Source organism: Lepidochelys olivacea (assembly GCF_965140295.1).
Source record: "Lepidochelys olivacea isolate rLepOli2 genome assembly, chromosome: 2".
Classification (NCBI taxonomy): domain Eukaryota; kingdom Metazoa; phylum Chordata; order Testudines; family Cheloniidae; genus Lepidochelys; species Lepidochelys olivacea.
Genome location: NC_140412.1, coordinates 191,923,505 through 191,948,396, shown reverse-complemented (window position 1 = coordinate 191,948,396; position 24,892 = coordinate 191,923,505). Strand labels below are relative to the sequence as shown.

Genomic DNA, 24,892 nt, shown 5'->3' with positions numbered 1-24,892 from the left:
GACCATCCTCCTCCAGTGTTTAAAGACAGGGCTGATTGGACTCATTTGAGAGTCCTAGTTTCTGTTCAGTGATTACTAGAGCTGAAATCACTGATGAGCAGATCTGTGGGCTAAGCCTTAGAACAAGTGCAGGAACAGTGTTGACGTGGAAGACAATCCAGAGACAGCACTAGCAGTGAGGTACCCCACTCCCCAGTGAAATCACTAACAGCCGTGCTAAGTGGTGGAAATCCAGAACACGACGTTGCGGACATGGCCGTGAGTGGCAAGCAGCAGCAGTGACAGCAGCACAGCTGACCGGTGGCAGAGATAATCATGCCAGAGGTGGCCAGGAGCAGAAAGTGGTGGCAGAGAAAACAGCGGCAGCAGTGAGCCAGGTCCAGAGGTGGCAGTGGCAGCAGCAGAGACGTTGCACAATGACCTGCCTACCCCCTGACTTTCAGGGGTGGGAGGGGAACCCATGTAAACACACCTCTGAACTCTGAGTCTTCACTGACCAAGGGGCAACTAACTGTGAGTGGGGTGCAAAGGATGGAAAGGGAAGCTGTGTGTTTTAGGGACATTCATTCATTGGACTTTCAGATCACAAGGTGGGAAACCGAGGCAAAGGACACCACCCAGCGTCCTATGGAATGGGTGTTTGCTTAGTCACCTGCTTTGAGTCGTGGTTGTGGTGTTTCCCCAGATTAATGCTGGGTTCCTTTTCCCTTTTAATAAAAGTTTTATTTTGTTATACACAGACTCAGTGCTTGGAAGTGGGGAAGTATTGCCTTTTAGAGGTGCCCGGGGTGGTGGTTAAATCTTCCCCGATTACTGGGTTGGGGCTCGAGCTGGTTCCATTTTGTACAGTGAAGAGGAACCCGGAGATACTGAACCCAGGCCTTGTTGCTGCCAGCACCACCTGGGAGAAGGATTATACCTCTAGAGACAGGAGCCATGCCTATAGGTTGTTTGTGACAAATAAAAGATGGTGGGATTCTGACAAAGGAGATTCCTCCTTTTCAACCTTCCTCACTTTTCTTTCTGCTTCAAATCTGGCAACTGCCTCTTTACTTCCTTAGGGCTAAAACCTGCCCCTAACATGCAGCCCACATTAATAGGCTGTGGAGGAGGTAGGAATCCTGCAGGAGCCAAAATACTCCGCTGGAGCCACTCCACAACACCACCACGGCCTCAGAGCCTCCCCCACCCTGGGTCGCCTTGGTGCTTCTCTTGCTGCTCATTCCTGTCTAGAGAAATAGCAGCAGAGAAAAACCAAGAAGAGTCTCATCGGTTTCACTGATGCCAAATAGCGACTGGTGCAACTGCTTGGAGTTTTGTACTGTTCAGCTGCTGGGTGGGGAGCTAGACCACAAAGTCTCTCTCCACCGCTTCACTCCCTGGCCATCCCCCACAGAGCACTTCCAGCAGCAGTGACCAACTCTCAGTCATTTTCACATCTGCTGCCCAGAACTACTAGGGAGCAAAGAAACCGAGATGCATCTTCTCACTTTCCCTCAGCTGTTTCCTTCATAAAATGTACAAGCAGCAGCAGAAGCTTCAAGGCCAACCACCACAAAGAGGATGGGAACAGACAAATAAATACACCAATGTGATGGGAATGTAAACCTAGAGAGAGTGAAAAGCTTCCCCCTTTTCTAGCAGTCAGGTGGGGATGTGGAAAGGGGGAAGCGTGACTTAACCCCAGCAGAAGTCAGGGCCAGAGAAGTTCATTCCCTACAGCAGCCAGGCAAAGGACAAAGAGCTTCCTCCTCCTGACAGCCATAAGCCAAGGAGCAGGGAGAGAATCTAGTTAAATCAAAACACCACCACAAGTGGAAACCTCTATCAGGACACAAGGACAGCAGCCCTCCTAGCAACTGAAGGCAGGTGTCACTTGGATTCTCACCAGATGCTGCCCTTAGGCCTTGATGAAGAGAATATTTTCCCTTGCATCCCACTGAAGCCTCACCTTTCTCTAATATTTTTGATCCGCCTCCAGCTAAAGGTTTAGTCTTCTGGCTAGTATGTGTCTTGTAAATGTTTCGAGTCTTGCCCTGCAATCTTTGTGCAATGACACGTCTCTGAGTGGGCATCGGAGATTCACCCTTGGAGCCTCTATTGCCTGAGCTAAAAGAGTCAGGGCAAGTCGACATTTAAAATGTGGCACAGGTGCAGTTGCACCGCTGTAACACAACTACACCAATGGGAGGGCTTCTCCTGTTGGTGTTGGATCATATTAAAGAAGTTCTGTATTAAAATCACAAAAGAGTTTGATTCCCCATAGTTTAAATTCCAGGGTATTACTAATTAAGAGGTCTCTTGGTTTTTGGTACTGTTTCTCTCCCTCTATGTGTGAAACTTGCAAGCTGCTAATTGCGTTAGTACATTCTAAGACAGAGTCTGTTCTCAAAGCAATTCGCACAGAGAGAGACTCAAAGCAATACTCTGTAACAACAGAAACAGCACCCAGAGACTCCCCGCCCTTTTGTTGTATTAACAGTTGTGATTAAAATAGAGATAGAGGATGTATGTGGATGGATGCTTGGTGTGGATAATAAATGAATGATCAGGGAGGTGCCAGACTAAGAATCCAGTATCCATTGGCTGAAGAAGGCGTCAAGTGGAAATAACCAGAGGACCCCCCAGAGGGCAGACTGGAATCCACCCAACAGCCTCAAGAATGGGAGAACCAAAGAACAAGATAACATCTAGCAGCATGGAGCCGTCAGGAATGTGCCATCTGCTGATTGATTCAGCAACAGCATGATGAAGCAATTCCCATAGACTGGCATAGGAAGAAATTCCTATAAAAATGGACTTTAGAAAGTGAGAACTTTGGGGTCTGATTCTGCAAACCAACTTCCAGGAGCATCAGATGAGCATCTGACAAGGCCCTGCTCCCTCCTCATGTCCAGGCCACCTGGCCAGTGGCTTGGCATGAGCAACTCTAAGGCTGGTAACTATGATAACAACCTTGCAGAACCTGTGTGTGTGTGTTTGTAGGAATGAATGTGTGAATAAATATGAGATTGAATGGAATGTTATAGCTATAACTAACTGCTTACTATGATTCTTTCTGTATTCACAATAAATGTGGTATTTTGCCTTTTCCCCTTTAATAAGATCCTGCTGGTTTTTATTTTATTGGTATAACAGCGGTGCAGTTAATCCACCTCCATGAGAGGCGGTAGCTATGTTGGCAGCAGAAACCCTCCCATCGACATAGTGCTGTCTACAACAGAAGTTAGGTCAGTATAACTGCATCACTCACAGAAAATCCACACCCCTGAGCAACACAGTTATACAAATGCAAGTTTATAGTGTAGACCTGGCCTCAGCTCTGTCAGCCACAGCTGTAGCAGGCTCAACCACCTCTACAGAGGGAGACAGTGTGCCAAACCAAGTGGGCATGGCTTAGTTACATTTCCAACCCAAACACAACAGCAGTTTCCTAATGCATACAAGCCAGAGAGTGAGCTTAATTCAGACGGGGTCAATGAAATATAAGAAAATATTAAAATAATGAGAGACTTAAAAATTCTTTCAGTCTCAGTCTAGAATATCATCAGTAACACAAGTAAGTAAAAAAATAAAACTGTTCAATTTTTAAAAATTATTAGCAGGAGGAGTTTTGCGGAACTAGCCATTTAACGAATGCTAGAAATCAGATCCTTTTCTCTCTTCATGAAAAGCAACAGGAATAAAAAAAAATCAGTTACTGATCTTTATAAACAAAATAAATCCACTTAAAAAGGACACAAAAACTTTGAGCTTTGAAATGTTTTTAACCTTGATTTCATAATGCTCTCTTCACATTTTTTATTTTCACACCTAACAAGAAATAAATGTTATAGTACAACTCACATTATCACCTGAAACTATGTCATATAGCAGGGATCGGCTGTGGGAAGCAGCACGGGCCGAGGGATGTGCTGGCCACCGCTTCCTGCAGCCTCCACTGGCCTGGACTGGCGAACCGCGGCCAGTGGGAGCAGCGATCAGACAAACTTGTGGATGCGGCAGGTAAACAAACCAACCTGGTCCGCCAGGGGGCTTACCCTGGTGGGCCGCATGCCAAAGGTTGCTGATCCCTGTCATATAGAATAGCTTTCTATTCATCATTCCCTTCCTGTCCTTTTTCATGGTTTGTGTGCAATGTACCAGTCTTGGCAGAATTATTATGGCACATGTCAGATCTTGTACCCCTTCAGCACCCAAAATATCCATGAACTTCAGTAGGAGTTTTCAACGCATACAGAATAAGACCATAAATGTGATGCCATAGACTTTCAGATTTTAAGGCCAGAAGGGACCATCATGATCATCTAGTCTGACCTCCTGCACATTGCAGGCCACAGAATCTCACCCACTCACTCCTGTAACAGACCCCTAACCTCTGGCTGAGTAACTGAAGTCCTCAATTCTTGATTAAAATACTTCAAGTTATAGAGAATTCCCCATTTACTCTAGTTCAAACCTGCAAGTGACCCATCCCCCATGATGCAGAGGAAGCCAAAAAAAAACCTCCAGGGTCTCTGCCAAATCTACCTAGAAGAAAATTCCTTCTCAACCCCGAATAAGGTGATCAGATAAATCAGTGGTTCTCAAACTTTTGTACTGGTGACCCCTTTCACATAGCAAGCCTCAGAGTGCAACCCTCACATATAAATTAAAACACTTTTTTATATATTTGAAAACATTATAAATGCTGGAGGCAAAGCGGGGTTTGGGTGGAGGCTGACAGCTCATGTCCCCCCATGTAATAACCTCACTACTCCCTGAAGGATCCCAACCCCCAGTATGAGAAACCCTGAGCTAGATGCTGAGCATGTGGGTGAGACCTGCAGCCAGACACCTGGGAAAGAATACCTCTTTCAGAGAAACAATTTTAAACCAATAGAGACTACGTGCTGTATAGTTCAGTAGGTGTAAACTGGTTTAACTCCAGTGACTTCAATGGAGCTATCTGTTTATATCAGCTGGAGATCTGGTGCTACATAGGAATCAGCAGTAACAAACGTACATACTGAACTCAGTCCACATATGAAACTAGGGAGATACATACAGAATATAAGATAGCATTATTTCTGTAGCACTTACCATCAGCAAAGTGCTCTATGTACATTAACTACTCGATCCTCACACTTTGAAGTGAGATGAATTATCAGGAGCCTCTTACAAATAAGGAAACAGAGGCAAAGAGATTTGCCCAAGGCATGCAGAGAGTCAATGTCAATGCCAGGTTAAGGATTATGGAGTTGTAGGCTCCTAGAGTGAAACCTGGATCCCAGTAAAGTCTATGGAAGTTTTGCCATTGACTTAAATGAGACCAGGATTTTACCCTTAGTCTTAATCTTTCCTTTATACCAGTGGCTTTCAACCTTTTTGATACCATGAACCCATATCAGAACAGAAAAATGTTCTGAACCTCCCAGCCATGTACCCATTAAGTAAGGGAAGGGAATTCATTAATTAATAAACATAAAGCACTTTGAAGTCAATGGGACTGTTCAAGTGCTTAAAATCATGCACGTGACTATGTGTTTTGCTGGATAAGGACCTAAGACTTTCCTGCAAAATATAACTAGGGGGAGAGAAATTATCTACATGCTCTTTAGTAACAAGCAATAACGTGTGGAGTAGATGATGTGAACAGTGAGCATAAGGTAATGTACTCAGTAGGATACCCTTGCAAAAAAACGTATCTTAATACACCACAGACCGCACAGCTAGAACTGCCTTAGAGAGCCCTAACTGGTGCTTAGCATCAACATACTTCCATCTGGAAGTGCCCCGAGGAGCACAGAGAGACCAACCCTGACCAGTGGGTGTGTGCTCTTCTCTCACTGCAAAGGGCTCCGCTGCAGGTGCTGTACACTTGCATATGCCCTTTCACCCCTTTGCATTAGAGGGCATTTATCATGTGTAGGCAGCTATGTAGCTGGCACACCAAGATACCTGCAGCTTAAGGGTCTCAGCAAAGGATTTTGTTGTGAGGAACAAAGTGAGTGTAACTAACTGCCCTGCATGCAGATCACAGCAATACCTACTACATCACCTTTTCACAGAGGTCAGCTCCTACATTTCAACCCATACATGGCAGCATAAGGTCTTAAGCAGGGTGTGACTTGACCCTTAGCTTAGCAAAAAGCCTTTAGCGGCACACGAACTTTGCCTCCAAACAGAGGCATGTGATCTAACTTCCACCTTATTTGTTCTCACTGAAATCTGATCTGGTTATAATTATTAGTACAGATATATTTGCCCACTTACAGTAATTATACCAGTTTTAAAAACTCTTATACTTCTTCATTACCAGATCACATAATAATCAGCTTACACCAATTTAATTTCTGGTCTAACTTATACCATCACTGAGCCAAGGAAACCATGGTCGATAAAAGGATTCTTTTAAACTCAACTTTCCTGGCAACAGCTTCTGGGACAATTTTAGGGCAACTCTCTCCTTAATCTTCTCACATCTTTCTAAAGCCACTGGACGCTGACCCTGCAGCAGACCTAACAGATCCTTTGGTTATTCTGTCAACACACACTGTGGCACGCTGTGTTTTAAAAGTGTAGCTCATATATTTTGAGGTGGAATTAATATGAACCTTTCACTGTACCCATCTTCTTCCTTTTTGCTTTATGTGTAAGATCAGTGAACCATTTCCAGTTGATCAAATCCTGAAAGTTCTCTCCTAGCCGTTTCACCCAAAACCCCAATCCAACCACAGAAACAGTGCCTTTCAGAGAATTAATATCCAGGCCTGATAGTGTCATAGTTGGGAGTGTATAAAACAGCATTAAAGAATTATTCATCTGCTAAATGGGTTATTAAGTACAAGTACCTCCAAAATAAAGCATTACCAAGGTATATAAAAGTGCAATGTAATTTCATTCCAACAGATGCTTATTAAACAGACTGTCTAGTAACTGTTTATGTACAGTGATATGTGTTACACCTAAGAAGGTAATAAAAACCCAAGTCAATATGAACCAGTATTTTAGGCAACCTATAAAGCTGTTTGCTACTGTGCGCATATTGCAATGGCATCACTGTCACCTGTATCAATCATGCTTTCTCTTTGAACAGAAATTCACTATGGGCCAGACTTTGCCAGTCTAATTCGGGCTGAGTGGTGCCTTGCTCCTCAAGTACTCCCAATGGGATAAACAGGAGTAAGCGAGCAAGGCTGGCAAGACCTAGCCGTATTATGTCTCTGGAACATAAAGATGAGGAACCGGAAAAGAAGGGATACAGTGAGAGCACTGCCAGTAGCAACATGTACAAACAAAGATTTGTTTTACTAACCCAGCATAACCCAGAACACTGAAAGCATCACAGGCAAACAACAGTAATGCTGGAGCACCCAAGCCGAGGCGTTTTCCACTGTAAACTCAAAAGCTATCTTTACATGTTTTTATATCTACACTTCTCATGTTCACTGTTCAGCTGTGGTTTCAAAATGCATCTCTTGAGTCATTTAACTTACTTTTCATTTGTATTTCTTCAAAGGCACTCAAACAGTATTATCAACAGGTCTCTGTTACTCTAGAGAGGAATAAATATTTTTGTACAAAAATAAAGTCTGAAAAAGTAGGCAGCAAATCTGATTGAGATCAGGCAAACGTTTTCAAAGAAACTTGCCGTAAGAAATTGTGGCTTGACATAAGAACAAGCACAGTACGTTGTTTTTCTGCAGTATGAACTAAAGATCAGAGATGGGAAAATAAAGTCTCTCGTACCACCTTATGACAAAACTGAAGGATTTTGGAAATTATTCAGTCAGGTTGTCCAGTAAATAAATTGCTCCCAAGAATGAAATGAGAAATAACAGTCCTATAAAAAGACAGCACTGGACAAACCACACTTAAAATGAACTATTTATTGAAAGTCACTCAAGGCCTCGAGATAGTACAGTCTCTGATCAGATTACTTACATTTTATTCTAGAAATAATTAGAAGATGACAGATGTTTCATCCACCTTGATGATTCCTGTTATCTGATGTTTTTTACAGCCGACGTGCCCACTGCTTTTTCAGTGACACCTCTTAGGATTCGAGCCCACAGTGTCTCTCCTTATTCACGAGAAGTAAGGAGGATGCCACTCACATCACATTTTACTTATCTCCAGCAGGACGACAGGGAGTAGCTTTCTTTCCTAGGATGTCAGATGGCATTCTCATGCATACGAATCAGCTACAGCGGGCTCACTTTTGATAGTCAAAAACTACTTTCCATTAGCTAAACTACAACAATAGAAACATACTGAAAAGTACAAGAGTAATCCTGCTGCACACTAGAATTGCTAAGCTGCTGCACACACACATAAATCTCAGCTTCAATAGTAAAGATCAAACTGACTTTTCCTCAGGTTGTCTGTTATCTCTCCTGATCTTGTCCAAGAAGAAGATTAGTGTCTCTGGTCTCCAGCACCGCATGCGACACCCTGCTGAGGGCAAATTTGTCAGCATACAGAGGGTCTAACACAATGATGAGTTAATTCTCTTAGAAGGTTTGTAAATACAAAATGGATCGACTTCTCTTTTCTATATTCATTCTGGGAGAAATGCTAGTCCCCATGAAGACAATGGGAGTTTTGCCATTGACTTCAATGGTGACAGAATTTCACCCTCTGACTTTTCATTAAAACACATTTATTTTCTTCCCTCCTATGCTTGGTGTTTGGACACTTAGCTCTGAAACGGTTTATGGTCTTTCCCTTATTGCAAAGCCCCTGTATAATTATCGTATGAACCTCTCCTTCTCCTCCCAAACCCACATCCACTTGTATATTTTGTAGCAAATCCATACAAAGTACTGAACAAAATAACTCATGTCTTTCCCCATACCACAACCTCCACTGAGTTCTGTCCTACATCCCCTGCCAGTACCTTGAGCACATCTCTTGATGGCTTTTGGTTTTGGTGCCACATTTTCTACAGTGGGCTTTTGGCTACCAGTTTAACTGAACCAGCAAAAACCCCTAGGGTAGATATAATTTACGCTGCTACAGTGCCGACTGTAGCTTTCCCCTATGCTAGGGATATGCACTAGCAGATCTACACTCATGGGTAAAAGTCCAGTTTAGACAAGACCTTAAGGTCTAAGCCATAGGAAGCTCATTAGCGTCCCTTGGTTACTAAGTAGTGTTGGTAAAACAGGATCCTGAAGCATAAATGGCATTCAGCTGAGTCTTTACACTTCTGAGTATTGAATAATTTTTCTACCAGATCAGGAAGCACTGAATGTGTTAGCCCTTAGCAATAAGAAACATTAATCATTCCCCTTTACAAATACAGAAACTAAGAATCAGAATACAGATAAATCAACAAAGACTTTGATCATGACAAGCCATTAGCCAGTTCAATGATTTAATCTCATACACGAATCAGATGTGGGGGCGCATCCATTGGGGATGTTCAATGACTGGTCACATAGCATGCAGCCCTTTCTTGAGCAAAATTTCCACTGCAGTCAATGTTACCGAGCATTTGGATTTCAACTTGCATTTCAACTTTATTTTTACCGTTGAGATTTGACATGTCTCTTAAGTATTTTGAGTGAGAAATGAAGCTATTGTTTTAGCTATCTCTGGCCCATCTAGCAGTGTGTCATCTCCTTGAGAAACACAGTTGAATGTGGTCAACTAACACACAGTATTCATAAATCCCCCCAAAGTGATTTCCCTGTAGGGGCACTTGGCTTTACTTGATACCCTGTACACCATTCATCTTTCAGAAATGGCCCATAATGGTCAATATTTAATGTGTAATCACACTAAAAGCTGTATTTTAAATGTCTCTCTCCTGTCTCTATGTGGACCCTTTGCTTTCAACCAACCATTCATTACAAATCCAAAGGGATGAGATTTTAGCCTCTCATTTCTAATTATAAGCTACACTGGATATTTTAAATTGCGGTTAAACTGAGGGACACAACATGCCTCATTTTTGCCAGAGAAGATGGCTTTGACTAAAGCGGTTTCCATCACACCAGCTCTCACAGTTCAGAAAAGAGGACGCTAATTCACAATACAGTTGTGGGTTTCAATTCTTTCATCTTGAAGACACCAAGGTTTTAAAAAACAGGTCAATTGTGCGTGAGCCTTTATAACAATAAAGCAAAATTTACAATGGAAAATTATTTTACTTTGAACCTCTTAAAAGATATGAATGTTAGGATGGCCATTAAAGTCAGCGTGCCCACAAGTAGAATTGAAATTTAATGACAGCTAAGCAAGTGGCAATTAACTTAAAATAAAAGCTAGAGGCACCCTCCATTGTACCCCATCTATTCCTAAAGGCAGAAAAGGGAAGCTACAGTACCTTCTACAGGGTACCTGCTCATTCAAACAATGCACTGTGGTGCCAATTCCCAGGTGTACAGTTGTTTCCAAACACTATACATGTATTTTGTACACGTGAAAAATAGCATAAAAATAAGTTGTAGCACAGTGGAGCAAACTGACTACAGCTGCTTCCATAGACGTGAAACTGAACCCAGAATGTCAATACCAAGCTTAAAAACATGACAGACTTTGCACAGACACAAAGGAACATACTCTTGAGAGCTACCTAGGTGATTGACTTATTCTTCATAATAACGCTCCCCCACAGTGAATTGTATCCTAGTTACACTAATCCCGTTTCTCTCACTCTCTTTTAACCGTACTTCATTTGTACTATATTCTAGACCATACAAAACAAAGTATGTTTCATTTCTTTGATCATCATGTAAAGCCAAGCCCTGTTAGCCAATATGCTTGGCAAGAATTCCGTTACTTTTATCTTCTTCACTGAAACTTAATGATCCCATAAAGCTTCCACTGTAAATTAAACAATCCCATCAAAGCATCTGCTAAATGTTTATTATAACACATGATGTACCGAGGCAAAATTTGTACCAGGAGTCAGCAAATGATGCGTGCCCCCATCAACTAGCAAACACAACAGCAATAAACAGCCGTTTTTCATAGTAATTAACAGAAGACCAAACAAGAAACAGCTGCCTAGGTTATTTAAAAGCTTGTTAGTTACAGATTTTCACAATTATTTATATCAGAATAAAGCTATAAAATATTTTGCATCCTTAAGATTTCTCTTGTCTCTTTGTTTCCAGGGAAATTCTTTGAAGTTAATATCCCAGGTAAGGCAACCCCAACCACTTACAGCCACTGTGTAAGTGCATAGATGGAAAATATTCTTTGAACATTACAGTGCGGTTCTGTAGCAATATGTGCCAGTTGCCTATCAACAGAGTCCCTCTACACTGTGACTGACATGTTAACTCTCATACGTCCTCACAGGGAAATGAGCAAAAGCCAAAATCATTATAAAAGAAAATGAGTTTCCCACTCCAACTCTGCTAATTTGCAGAAAATGAGAGAGAAGCTCACAAAAGCAAATTAAAATACGATATATATAATAAACTAATACATTTCAAGCATCATAAAGACCATAAGCCCGGAGTCACAATGGACAACCTAGGAGAGAGATGTTTGTTTGTATTCTCTAGAGGTGCAGGGCATTTTGCTTTGCTGACTGAATACTGTCAATCTGAGTGATTATTAAGAGATAATTCACATAAAGGAAATCGCAGTACACAGTAAGGTGGGGAAATGAGCACTGATTCCACTAGTGGCATAGCAGAGCTGGGTCCACAATGCACAGATAAATCTCTAAGCCCTAAAATGGAAACTTTCTCATCTGGAACACACTAGGTCTCTATCCGCCCAGTATTCAAGTAAAGGGCACTTTATTTTACCCTCACCTGGACCCCTGGTCCTCCTCTTTGGTGCCCCTGCCATCAGTAGCTGCCTTAGCCCTATGCAACCTCTTAAAGGGCCCTGCACTACATACATTTCTGACCCAGCAGCCAGAGCACCATTGTGATTTCCATGTCTTGGTGATCTACCATACCATCCAACAGTGTCATCAGAGGAGGCTGGCAGACATTCCGTTGGAGGACCTGTGCCGGACACAGGGAGGATGAGAGAGTAAGAGGTAAAGGAACAGGACAGAGAGTTGGTGAGGAAAAAAGAAGGCGGGCTGAGGGAGAAAATAGCAGATAGTCTCATTTCCTGGCCAGTGTCTGTTTTGTCTGGCCAGACAGCAGGAGCAGAGCCAGATCCATGGGTTCTGCTGCCCCACATGAACTGGAAAGCAGCCCTGTCTGCAGAGACCCATACAAACAAACAGTATTTTCCTGGCCAGGTAACAGTGCATTCTGCCTTTAGCGTACATCCAGCCCTGGGGAGGTCAGTCTACTGACTGGTGCTGCACAACCCTTCACCCCTCCTGGGAGGCCCAGCCCCCGCTGGCACCTCGGGAAAGAGGCATGGGAGCTGGGCTGGCATGCACTTTATTAATACTCCCTGGGCACTCCTGGCAGATGGCTTTGCAAAGCGGCATGTGTCACAGGCCCCAACCCAAGGGAGCGGAGCTTTTGCTACCCCGACGCCTGAACTAGCTAAGCACGTACAGCACTAGAGATGGGCTCCCACGGCCAGAGCCAGGCCCGGCTTTCACACCCTTCTATAGTGGCCGGGACAGGGGGGTGCTGGGATTCTCCAAACTTCAGATGTAGGTCGGGGGGGGAGGGGGGAGGGTGTTTGTACACCCCACTTCCACAGCTCAGGGGTGTTTGGATCCAGGGCTGGTGGTTTGGCCCCATCTCTAATCAACACACACACGAGCAGAAGGCGCAACGATAGCTCGGCAGAGCAGGGCGCAGCGTCCCAGCCACCCACACCCAGCGGCCTCCTCCCTCGGGACCGGCTGCAACTCACACAGCGGGGCTCGCGGCTGCTGCAGCAGCTGGGGCCAGGTCCGGCCGAGCCCGCTGCAGCAGGAGCGTCCCCGGAGCCCCCCCTGGCCGGGCTGGGGCGCTCTGAAGCGGCGATCGCCTCGCGGGGGGAATCCCCACGGATCCCCATCACAGCTGCTGACACGCTGCGGCTCGAGTTCGGCTGATGCTCCGGCGCCCTCTCGCGACCAGCCTGTGTAGCGGCGTCTATTGACGCCCCCAGCCTGCGTTCCCACCTGGATTCTGCTCCCTGCCTTACTCCTCTGACTGGTACCGGACAAACAACGCCCCTTCTATTTGTCATTACCCCACGGCAATTTGCTCCTGGCTGCACTCAGACCTTCCAGCCTAACAGCCTGGTTCAAGGGGGGAGTTTTAGGTGAAACTTGATCTAAATTCCAGCCTGATCATTATATTGTCCTTTACTTCTCATTTTTACCTGCTTGAGCCTTCCTTTGTGAGACTGTAAAAAGAGACTGGTTATTATTTTGGGGCATTTTTTGTGTACACACACACACACACACACACACACACACACACACATTATTTAAACAACCGTTTCAGAGGTAGATGTAGCTAACCTTTCCAAGCTGACTGCATATGCAGAATCACTGTTCCATTATATATATTTTAATAGGATGACTCAAGTTAACAGGCTGAAAGGTCACACAGTGATGCAATGCAATTTTTAATCTGATTCATCTTTAATTATTGTAAGGCTATGTCTATAACCAAACCAACAGCATGCATTATAACAAAAAATATAAATTCCAGCTAAACAGAAACAATTCCTTCAAGCAAGCAATAAACTATAGGCCCCTAAATCAGGTTCTTTTGCTTGTGTGTGATCTTTCAAATATAAAGGGTGAAATCTTTTCCCTATTGAAGTCAATGGGAGTTCTCCACTGACTTGACAGGCCAGGATTTCACCCAATAGATCACCTCACGCAACGGAAGTGAGAAATTGTGGTTAGATTTTATGCTGTAAACTTTGAATTAGGTCACTTACAGAATTATGTTTCTGTGTTCTGGCAATATGTATAAACTACTCACGTTCCATTTTTGTGGTTTAGGTCAGTGGTTCTCAACCCTTGGTACCCACACCCCATGGGGATACATCAACTCATCTAGATAGATACCAAGTTTTACAACAGGCTACATTAAAAGCACCAGCAAAGTCAGTTCAAACTAAAATTTCATACAGACAATGACTTGTTTATACTGCTTTATGTACTATACACTGAAATGTAAGTACAATATTTATATTCCAATCAATTTATTTTATAATTATATAGTAAAAATGAGAACAAGCAATTTTTCAGTAATGTTCTGTGACACTTTTGTATTTTTATGTCTGATTTTGTAAACAAGTAGTTTTTAAATGGGGTGAAACTTGGGGTATGTAAGACAAATCAGATCCCTGAAACGGGTACAGCAGTATGAAAAGGTTGAAAGCTACTGGTTTACTTTGTCATCAAAATCCCCTAATAAAATACTTTCCAGCCTTATGGTACAGTTGACTTTAATGCCGTATATATTTTATATAAAGCCTAGTCTATACACACACACACATATATTTCATGTAAGGGCGCCTATGACCCTGATTCAACCACACATTTAGGCTTAAGCTCATCCCTCATCAAGACAGCACTTGAGCGTGTGCTTAATTTTAAGCCTGTGCTTAACACTCACTAAAGTTATTGTAGATTTTCAAAGGCAGCTACCTCCCACTAAAAGTCAGACCTGAGCACCTGCTTAACTGCTGTCCTGAATTGGGGTACTTTCCTGAATCAGGGCTAAAAAAGAAAGCACTAAGCCCAGTAGAGTTTGTACGTTTGTAGAATAGCACTATTTATTTTGCAAGTTTGTGATAGGCATGTGACTCTTGAGTGACAGACTAGAGGGAGAGCTAGTAGTTAATGTGTCAGGTCATCTAAAGCCTAGTCTATACTGCAAAAATAACTCATTGTTGACAATTGGTGTCAGGAATGGATGCAGCTGAATTGATTTAAACTGAACATTTTAGCAATAAGGGTAGACAAGGATGCACTGCATGCAACATTATTTGAGTAGCAGTAGTTAAAACCTACTCAGAGCTGCACCTGTTGTCAGCAATGGGCAAGTTTCATAGTGAAGACAAGCCTGTAAAGAATTTCATTCTTTTAATTCACACTTTAAAGTGGTGCATTAAATTTTCCAGTGCAAAAAACACAGTAACATAATATGGTTGAGAGTGTCAAGACACAAAATTAAGAAAATCACAGTTATGGTTCCCGCAGCAACCGTAACATAGCTCTTTGTACATATGTTATCCCCCGTCTTTGTGGTTTTTAAACTTCATATTTGCTTGGAGCTGCCTCGGTGGTGCAGTGTATCACATTATATGCTGGTAAATTCAATGCCTTCATATTTATATGAAGTATTGCTGAGTAGTGGTTGTCTTGGGAACCATAACTTGGAATATTCTGATTTTTATATATTCAAATTCTCAACCCTACCATTGCATTAATATAGTGGACTTTTTCTTCTGCATCTGCTTGTTGCTTGAAGTGTGAAAAGAACTAGACAAAGAAAAATTGTGACAGCCCATTCAAATAACTGTACATATTTTTATTGGAATATACTATGAGACACTCAAATATAGACACAAATGTACATGTCTGTCAGAGAGAAAAGTCAAATACAAGACATAATGGTATATAATGGAAACGTCTAGGGAACCTTAACATTGTGTGCTAACTATTATGTACTATACCTGGAAATACATAGTGTCATGTTTATTTTATTGTGGGATACCAAAGATGTAGTTACAGATGTGTGATGCAACCAGTGAGATTTACATTTGCCTGTATATATCTGAAGCGCTGCACCTTGGAAAACTGTTAAAAGTTAGTCAAAACATGTCTAGGCTTGATTTTCTGCCGAAGGCATTTGGATGCCTGATTGTCATTAATCTTGCAAATTACACAATATGGTAAATTTGACCTCCTACTCCAGATCAATTTCTGCCCTCAATCATGCAGATTGATAGCCTTTGTAATGTTATACCAGCTAATTGAATTTCAAATGCATTTATGTTCATATTAATCATCTCTTTGGGAATTTTACATGTCTCTTTTCCTATATAAATTAGATAGTTGAGTTTGAATTTAGTTAATAAACACACTGCCCTCTACGGCCCTGAATCAGGAAAGCACTTACCATAGAGCCATCCCTATTCAGCACAATAGTAAAGGGACTCCAGCATCCAAATCCCCCCATTGCTCTGAACATCTCAAACCTCATGTGTGTGTGCGCATGATGTGATTTTCAAATGCAAATACCTTTGTTGGACCAGATTCTTAGCAGGCGTAAATCAGCATTGTTCCATTGGAGTTCATGGAGCTACACCAATGTGTACCAGCTCAGACGCAGTATCTGATCCACTATTTCTTAATGGAAATTGCTTCCCACTTTTCAAAGACACCTGCCTTCAGGCAAGGTTATTGCCTTTTTGTGATAAGTGAAGTTTTATAATAAACGGGCTTTGAGTTTCGTGGTATGGGGAATAAGGGCCTTTTCACACTTGAAGAGCAGCTAAATTGAATTTACCCAGACTTTTCCCCAAAAAATTCCCATTAGACAAGAACAAAATTGAGAAATGTCAATCCAGAAAGTGTTCTCCTTCCCCAAAAAGTGAGTTCCATAGTAAAGGGGCTTATACTGAAAGTATCTCTTCAAGCGAAGGTTGCTGCTGTTCTGCTACTCTACTAAACACGGGCAAGATTTATTTATTTTACTTTTTCAGAATTTTAAAAAAAAACAAAACTATTTTTGCAGCCACACGTTTTGAAGCTGGGCAAGTGGCTTTGATGGGCTGTGAAGCTTATTGGACTCCACCTGCATATGTTTACTGTCAGGTATTCTAGCAATTGCACCAGAAAAGATGAAGTGATAAACCGATGGAGCATTTCTCGGATATGTGCTAGCTTGAAGGCTTTTCAACACTATGAAGTAACGTTTTGGTGACAATACAACTATGTAAGGAGCATCTGTCTTTTGTAAGGTTTCTGTCAAAACATCCACAAAGCTCTTGTTATTTCTTGGGGGCAGGGACCATCTTTTGGTCCTGAGTTTGTACAGCGTCTAGCAAAGTAAAGTCCTGGTTCACAACTAGGACACCTAGGCACAACCACAATACAAATAACAACAACAATAATACGCATTTCAATATATGAATCAGTGCCTTTTTCTTCGGCTTTTATACTGCTACTCATCGCTCTTTTCTCTGAGCATTTGTCTCTCAATCAATACCCACACCACCACCCCTTCCTCCGCTTAACAAACAAACTTTTGTGTTCTCTCTGGCAGTCTCTACTACATTTACCTCTCTGATTTATTTGTCTGATTCTTTAAGAAGTGAGCACCTAAATGAAGTCTACTTTGTGGCAGCTCAGCTGGAAACATGAAAAGAGGATCAGATGCAAAGTTATCTAAATCAATTGCACACACAAAGCCAATTGTGTAACAAAGAGCCACTATCCTGCAGCCCTTAATCAGCCAGAATTCCCTATTGAAGTCAACAAGGCATTAAGGGCTTCAAGATCAAGTCCCATTTCTCTCTCGTTTAATGAAAAAGTTTATTTTGAGCTCTGAAAACATCAGATTATATGAACTAAGCAAATCCAGAACTCACACTTTAATGAGAACTGAACTTTGCTTTATGCTTAATCTACCATACACAAAAATTAATCACATTAGTGCTCTCCCTTATGTAGTATACCAAATAAATAATTAAAACTTGCCTGGAAAGATTTAACAAATAATGTGCGTGTTCTCTAGTTGCAAGTTTTAAAGCAAATATGGAATTGACAGTGGAAGATGTGTGGCCCTTCAAATATACTGAATTGATCTCACACTATTATATCTACCAGGAGCTTTTGGAAGATTAAAGAGAAAACTCCCTCAACTCTTTTCTTTCTTGAAGTTGACTTTGAAAACAGCACTCGCACCACTGCAACTCAGCACGCAGTTTCCAATTACAGAAACTAATCCAAAAGGAAGTTGTATGAGCTAGAACTACAAGAATTAAGAAAAATCTCAAGAACAAAAACATTAAGGGACCAAATTCTCCCCCTCAGTTACTTTGGTAAGTTTAACTGAACTGCCCTGTTGTAAGTGAAGGAAAAGTTTGCACTAAGGAAATAAAGAATTCCAATTAGCTGACACGAAAGATTTTGTTATTCAAAAATACTCAAATTAATATTTTCAAATTAACAGACAATGATTTGGAGTTGCTTGTCCAACAGCAAGAAAAACTCATCTGACAGTTTTCACAATTCTTATTTCCAACCTCATATAAGGATGGGGGATGGAGAACAGTAAGTGTGTGTGTTGATCATCCTGCTGTACCAGTTCTGCCGCTATTAAGCATATGCATCATGTATTCTATGCAACTCATTATCTATGTATGAGCCATTTCTGGTAGCACTATTTTATTCTAATATGGGGCATCATTCTGCATGCTGAGACATTTTAGCTGTACCTCATCAGGAACTTCAGCACCAGTTCAGGCAGGTAAGAGAGGCACCAAAGACCCGCAAATAGAGAGAAAGAAACACAGGCTTCTCTGTGAAATGTACCTAGCTAAATAAAGGGGAGAGGATAATCAAACAACTATTGACATTCTTCAGGAACAGCAATAAACTTTTGCCTTAGGACCCAAAAATCCTTGTGTATTTTGCCTTGTAATATCATCTGGCTGAGCCGTGTTTAATTTTGCAACCCAAGACACACTGTTATTGCTCTCCAAATACTTCCAGCATTTGTGGAGTCAATCTTCAATATTATTTAACAAACTGGTGCCGGGTTGTTCTCTGGGGAGCCCCTTTCCGTTTCATTTTAGGCACCTGCCATCCAGCCGGCTGCATAGGAGGAGCTGGGGATAAACTCACACGAGCTCACAGAGAATATCGATCCCGTTCATCATAGAAACGAGCACACTCGCTGAAATATTAATCTGTACTCAGCTGTAAAAATAACAGCGAGAGCCAAGTTAGCATCGTGCACTTCAGCACGATGGATCAAATTACGTTCATTTCTCTTCAGATCAAGCTAGTAAATAGTTTTGTTATATGCTGGAACCCAAGGCATGCCTAGGAGATCCAGAACAGTAACACTGCATGGGAAATCACAGTCACAAGAGGTCCCAGCTGGAAAAGCCAGCGCCTAGGTCAGATTACAGATTGCCAGTTAGCACCACTCCGCCGTTATCCCCAGCTGGGGAGAAAGGGAGGAGAAACTGACTAAAGTTTATTTCTGTTTCTTTTCCTTAAGCGTAACCACACATTTTGGAGAAAGTTAGAGCCCCACAGCCGCTAGGACAGACGCGTCTCTCAGCAGCCAGGGCCTCGCCTACCTGTGCAAGTGATCGGCTGCAAAGGGCTGGTCCCAGATGCTTGTGGAACGGGCTGAGGGCGTCCCTCGTTTGTTCTTTAAATTCTGGCTCCCGGGCTTGGCCGGTTCAGAGAGAGGAGATTGTGGAGGCGGTGCTGCTGCTCTGCGGGCCGGAGCTGGATCCCTCCGGAAAAGCCGGCTCCATCCTCAGGGCATCGGGGAAGCTGGAGGTTGGAGCACCGACGGCCGCGGCCAGGCGAGGTGGGAGGTGTGGCGCTGGGAAACAGCAGCTTCACACGAGGAGAGAGGTCCACCTTCTGAGCAGCCCGGGCGTCTCGCGCGGGAGGCAGATGCTGGGCTGAGAAGCCGACTCACGCGCCCCCTGGTGGTTCCGGCCAGCACAGCAGCACCCCGCGCAAGGTAATTCCCTTCACAGGACTTAAAGCGCGCTCTTTCCCTCCGCCAACTTCTCAGTCCGCAGAGCCCGCGGCTCCCAGGCGCGCACTTGGCAGTGTGTGTACACTCAGTTAAAGCTCTTCCAGTGCAGCCTCTAAACCGCCACAGTCTAAGTACAGTTAAATACCGGGAAAGGGAAAAAAAAAACGTGATTATTCAAGTTCCTAACCAAGCTCGAGCAAATATCCGTGTCAGCCACCGCTCCAGTCACCCGCATACGGTACAAACCCCTGCCTCCTTCAGCACTACAATCCGGAGGCACAGTCTGCACATACAGAGGCAACCGCTCTTTCCAGAGTCCAATAGGTTGTGCAAAACTAGCCTGCTGCTGGTGGACAAATTCAGAAATACAAACCTTCCCCCTTAAAAGAAAGATACTGTGAGGGTGTGGGGGTCTCCTCCACCCCTAAAACTGACAGCTGCGCTGGAAGTTTTAAGATATCTGCAGCTTCAGCACGTCCGCCCTGAAGTTCAGTGGAGGAAGAAATGAACCACCCTAACCCTATCCCGAGCTTTCCAAAGGACTGATTCAGCCAGATTGATTGACTGATTCAGCAAACACACAACACTCACCGTACCTAATCTCCCAGTAGCCTATCAAAAGCAGTGGGAATTAAAGATCCAGTCTGTGTATGTTAATGTGTCCAGATGCACAGACTGGGAATGACAGGTTTCAGAGTAACAGCCGTGTTAGTCTAATGCTGACACAGAGGAGACAGTCTAAATGCCAGAGGGAACAAAAGACACTGCTCACTTAAAATGATGGCACTGCACCAGCAACACCATAGGTCAGAGAAGGGTGGGTACCTTCAACCTAAAATAACTTGGTGGGGGGGGGCGGACAATAACAACCCTTTTACTATATACGTTTTTCCCCACCCCTCTCTGCAGCTCCATGTACACATGCAGGAAGCACGGTGTTCAGATCCCAATCTGAATTTTTTCAAATCACTGGAGTGTTCAGATCTGGGTTTAAATTTGGGCCTACCTCTAACAAAAATCCCACTCACATCTCTAAAAAGGAAAGCAGAGCCTAGGGTGGCAAAGGCCCCAATTTGGCAAGGTCCTTAAAGAACATGCCTCACTTGAAGTATATATGAGTAGTCTCAATGAAACTATTCACATGCTTAAATTAGGCACATGCTTAATTAGTTTGCTGATGTGGGGCCATAATCTCCATATATCACCCTAAAATTGGGTAGGAGGAAGACCTCTAAAGGGAGGAAGGATGGTCTTGTGGCCAAGGTAAGAGACGAGGCATTGAGCAACGGGGGTTTCGTTCCTGGTTCTGTCAAAGACTGCCTATGTGACCTTGGGTGACCAGTCACTTAGGTCCTGGTCCTGCAAATACTTAAGCATACATGTAACTCTATTTGTATCTGTCAGTAAAGCATGTGTTTAAGTGTTTGCAGGATCAGGCTCTTAGTCTCTCTGGCCAAGATATGTAAAGGTATTTAGGCCTAGCCGATTTAGGAGCTTAGATCCCTTTGAAACTTTGGCTCCCAAGTGTCTAAGTCACTTTTGAAAATAAGGCTTCCAAGTCAGTTAGGTGTTGTAACAGTGAGCAGAGCAACGCCTAAATACCTTTACAAATCTGGTCCTTTGAGGCCTCAGTTCCTCATCTGTATCTAAGTTATACCCCTTACATTACAGGAACACTGGGAAGATAAATTCATAAGCCCCTTGTGGGGCACTCAGATATTACAGTAATGGAGGCCCTATAAATACAGAGACAGACGCAGTGATTTTCCCCCAATATGAAAAGTATATATCAAGCTATTTAGAAAGAACATTTAAAAATAAATGTCTCCAGTGATGCAATTCTCCAAGGAAAGGGGACCTGAAACAGAGACAGTCATTCCTATGCCCCGAACCTACTCATGTCAAGTGTGTGCAGAGCTGACAAATCCTGTCGTGCTGCTCCTAAGCACTATGAGGTGTGAAGTACAGAAAGCAAGCAATGTAATCATATTCAGTAGCCAAAACCGAGAACACTCAGCACAGGCCTCACATGTTAAAAACAAAAAAACAACAACAACTTGTAATGGAGGTGAATTCCTCTGCCAACAAGCCTCAGCTCTCTAATTAGAGGCACTAACATAACACTGTCAGTGTTTGTAGAAGACATGTTAAAACGTACACTGTAAACCTTGATTTTTCTCAGTGCAGATACAGTGCAAATTAAAAGCAGCATTTTACTAAGCATATTATGCAAAACACGGTGACCTGGAATTCATTCCCAGCATAAAAATCAAAGCTCAATCATTGTATTTATGCACTCACAAAAATAAACTTAATTTACTTCTATAGCATAGAGTCAGATTTACATAAAATTCATCAAACCATAATCTGTTGTTATAATCAGTGATTTCCCTTGTCTTTTCCACTTACCTCTTCCCTGTAACTATTTCTGTCAGTGTAAAGCTGTGTTGTCTGCCTTATTCAGATCACCTAATGCATAACAGCATGGCCATGTAACTACTCGAGTTCTCAAGAAAGCCAAGACATCCCCATTTTGGATTCATTTTGATCACAGGAGTCTTGAGTTTAATAACATAAGGGGCAGTAGCATCACATTGTCCTATGCCAGTACTGATGGAGCCTCTCACATCAGAGAGGAGGAAAGCACTGGCATATGGCCAAGGAATGAAAAAGAACGAAATGTGGATTTACTAAAGCAAAGTATGTTATTCCAGAGAAACCACAGGGTTTAATGACAGGCAGGACCACATAACGAATTAATGTACTGTATGCTGAGTTTGGGATCCTTATTTGGTTGATTCAGGATGACCAGTTATAAATTAGATTTCTGCTTTCCTTTGTTTTCATCTTATCCTCCACTGTTCAAAGCAGGCTATTTTTTTTCTCACAGAGATGTGTATAATAAGCACTCAAATATCACCCTGTGGTTATTTATACCTCACTAATATGCTCCTCGCCATTTTGTCGCTTTTTGGCATTAACTGCTACGTCTCCAGCTAGTGTTGCTGAAGAAACCTCAGTTGCTGAAGCTTACAAATGGAATAATTAATTGTTGAAAAGGAGACACGGATACCAAAAATACCTGCTTCCTCCTGTGGGTGGCATCAATATATCTTCAGTATACAAAGGTCTCTTTAAAAGAGAGAGAGAAGATTGTGTCTCATTTAATATAATCATGGTGAAAACAGCGGTTTGTGCTAATGACTTCAAATAGTCCGTTATTTAAATTAAGTTAATGATTTAAAAATAATGAGCATTGGTATCGCTCACTTGGTAACATTCCTACCTCTGACCCAGCAAGCTATAAGAAGCTTTGGCCACATTCTGGGCAAGCACCTCAGTCATCAGCTAGCCACATACCAGACAGGAGGATGCGAACGTATGGCCAAAAATCACAGGCCTTTACAGCTTGAGCAAAATGAGACCCTCCATTAATTTCACTGGTAGTAGGGTTAGATCCCTGTGTTCAGGCCAACCACTCGAGAGTGAGACAGTTATAAAACCATAAACATGAGCAGATCTGACACAAGCCAGTACTTTAAAGGCCATAGGTTCAGCCTGCATGCCCAGGCTTCAGCTCATATTCAGTGCTGATGCTGCAGGAGTGTGCTATGCTCTCAGAGAGTGCTGAAGATGACACACTCAGCTGTGGATTTCCATACAGGTGAAATGTGAAGATCTCATGGCACTTATACAAAATATAGTGATGTCCCAGTCAGTGTTCTCTCTCAAACAAAGAGGTTTCAGAGTCCAAGGCTGCATGTGTGCTACTGCTGAGTGACCAGTGATTGACACATTCACATACACAGTCCCGGCCCCATTATTATTAACTCATTTGTACCTTTCTTTTGAATACTTTTAATATGAAAGGTGCTAACACAAAACATGGTTCTATCCTATTTTTAGAATTCTTTCTTTGTAGTGAGACATCTTGTACCATTAAGCCATAATATCAGGTCATGCAGCCTCCCTGAACCAGCAGTCATAACAGGACCTAATTTCAATGACACATCCAGCTTTTACTGCTTTAAAAGCATTTTGAAGAGAAGCAAGTGGTGGATATTGTCTTCACAACCACTGGTCTGTTACTCCTGTCATCCCAGGAGACATTTGCACATTTCTGTTTGAAACTTTGGGAAGTGAACATAGAGTTTGTGAAAGTTTCTGGATTGAGACCAAGACCCTGCTTTTCAAAAGTGACTAGTGGTTTTGTAAGTCTCAGGTTCTGGGTGCCCCAGTGAGACACCTTAAAGAGGCCTGATATCCAGAGAGTGCTGAGCATTCACCTTCTCAAAGTCAGGTTCCTTTATAGTGTCTCAAATTCAGCACCCCAAAATTGAGGCACCCAAGCACACTAGTTATTTTGGAAAATCTTGGTCCCAATTCCTATTTATTCACAACATTTACAATTTACAGCAGAACTTTCTTGCAGCTCAACACTGATCTAAGTGTGAGGGAGGAGTTCATTTCCACCTGCAAATTTAAAAACAACCCCAGAAACCTGTTATATGCAGCAATGGGGTCCATTCCAAAAAACAAAATATTTTCTCCTTGGACATATTATTATGAGCCCCATGAATACAAGTCATCCCTGCCGGAGGGCATGGAGACCTGGAATTTTTCTAACAGATATGATGCTGCTCTCAGTTTTGCATATGGTGCCTAGATACTTCAGGGTTAGGCATGTTAGAAATGTATACAGAGCCTTAATTGTATTCAGAGAGGAGTTGAATTCCACCCAGTGCAGAAAATTATCCCATCCCTCTCTTCAGTTTGGCCACAGAATTTTAATGAGCAGCTCCCAAGAGTTGCTGCCAGAACATCATTGCCAGCCCAGCACTTGGATCAACTGAATGTATTATAGAAAATAATAAAGACAGGAGATTTTTTGAATTAAGGAGCTGTGATTACATCTTGGAGTCATGGGGATTATACAAATCAGTTGGGCTTTGCTATTGTGCTGTGTATCATCTGACCCCTTTGTTTAGATTATAGCCCCAGAACTCAAGTCTTACCTGTTATTTATTCTTTCCATCAGTGTTCCCCCAACTTTAGAAAGTGGAGTTCCACCTAAGGTAAATGAAACCAATAGTGTTTCTCAAGGACTACACTTCCTAGGCTTTGTCTTCACTGCCGGAATAAAGGTGTGTTTTTACTGTAGGATAATAAATGTGCATTAGCTATTCCATTGTAAAATCCTAGTGGAGATAAGGCACTGTAGTTTCAACATGAAGTAAACTAAGCAAAGTCAGCCAGGGCTGGGGATACAGCACTGACCTCATCTA

At 42.6% G+C, this 24,892-nt stretch overlaps 1 protein-coding gene across 3 annotated transcripts in view; it reads right to left on the bottom strand.

The window, feature by feature from the left end:
• CPNE4 (copine 4) overlaps positions 1–19,735 on the bottom strand; it is a 333,548-nt gene extending 313,813 nt beyond the window's left edge. The window contains exon 1 of one of the 3 annotated variants that reach the window (XM_084619842.1): positions 19,192–19,735. The gene's annotated coding sequence lies outside the window, so the exon portion shown is untranslated. The remainder of the gene's footprint in view (positions 1–19,191) is intronic. The other 2 variants (XM_084619841.1, XM_084619843.1) reach the window with 2 other exon arrangements.
• Positions 19,736–24,892: the final 5,157 nt, after the last annotated feature.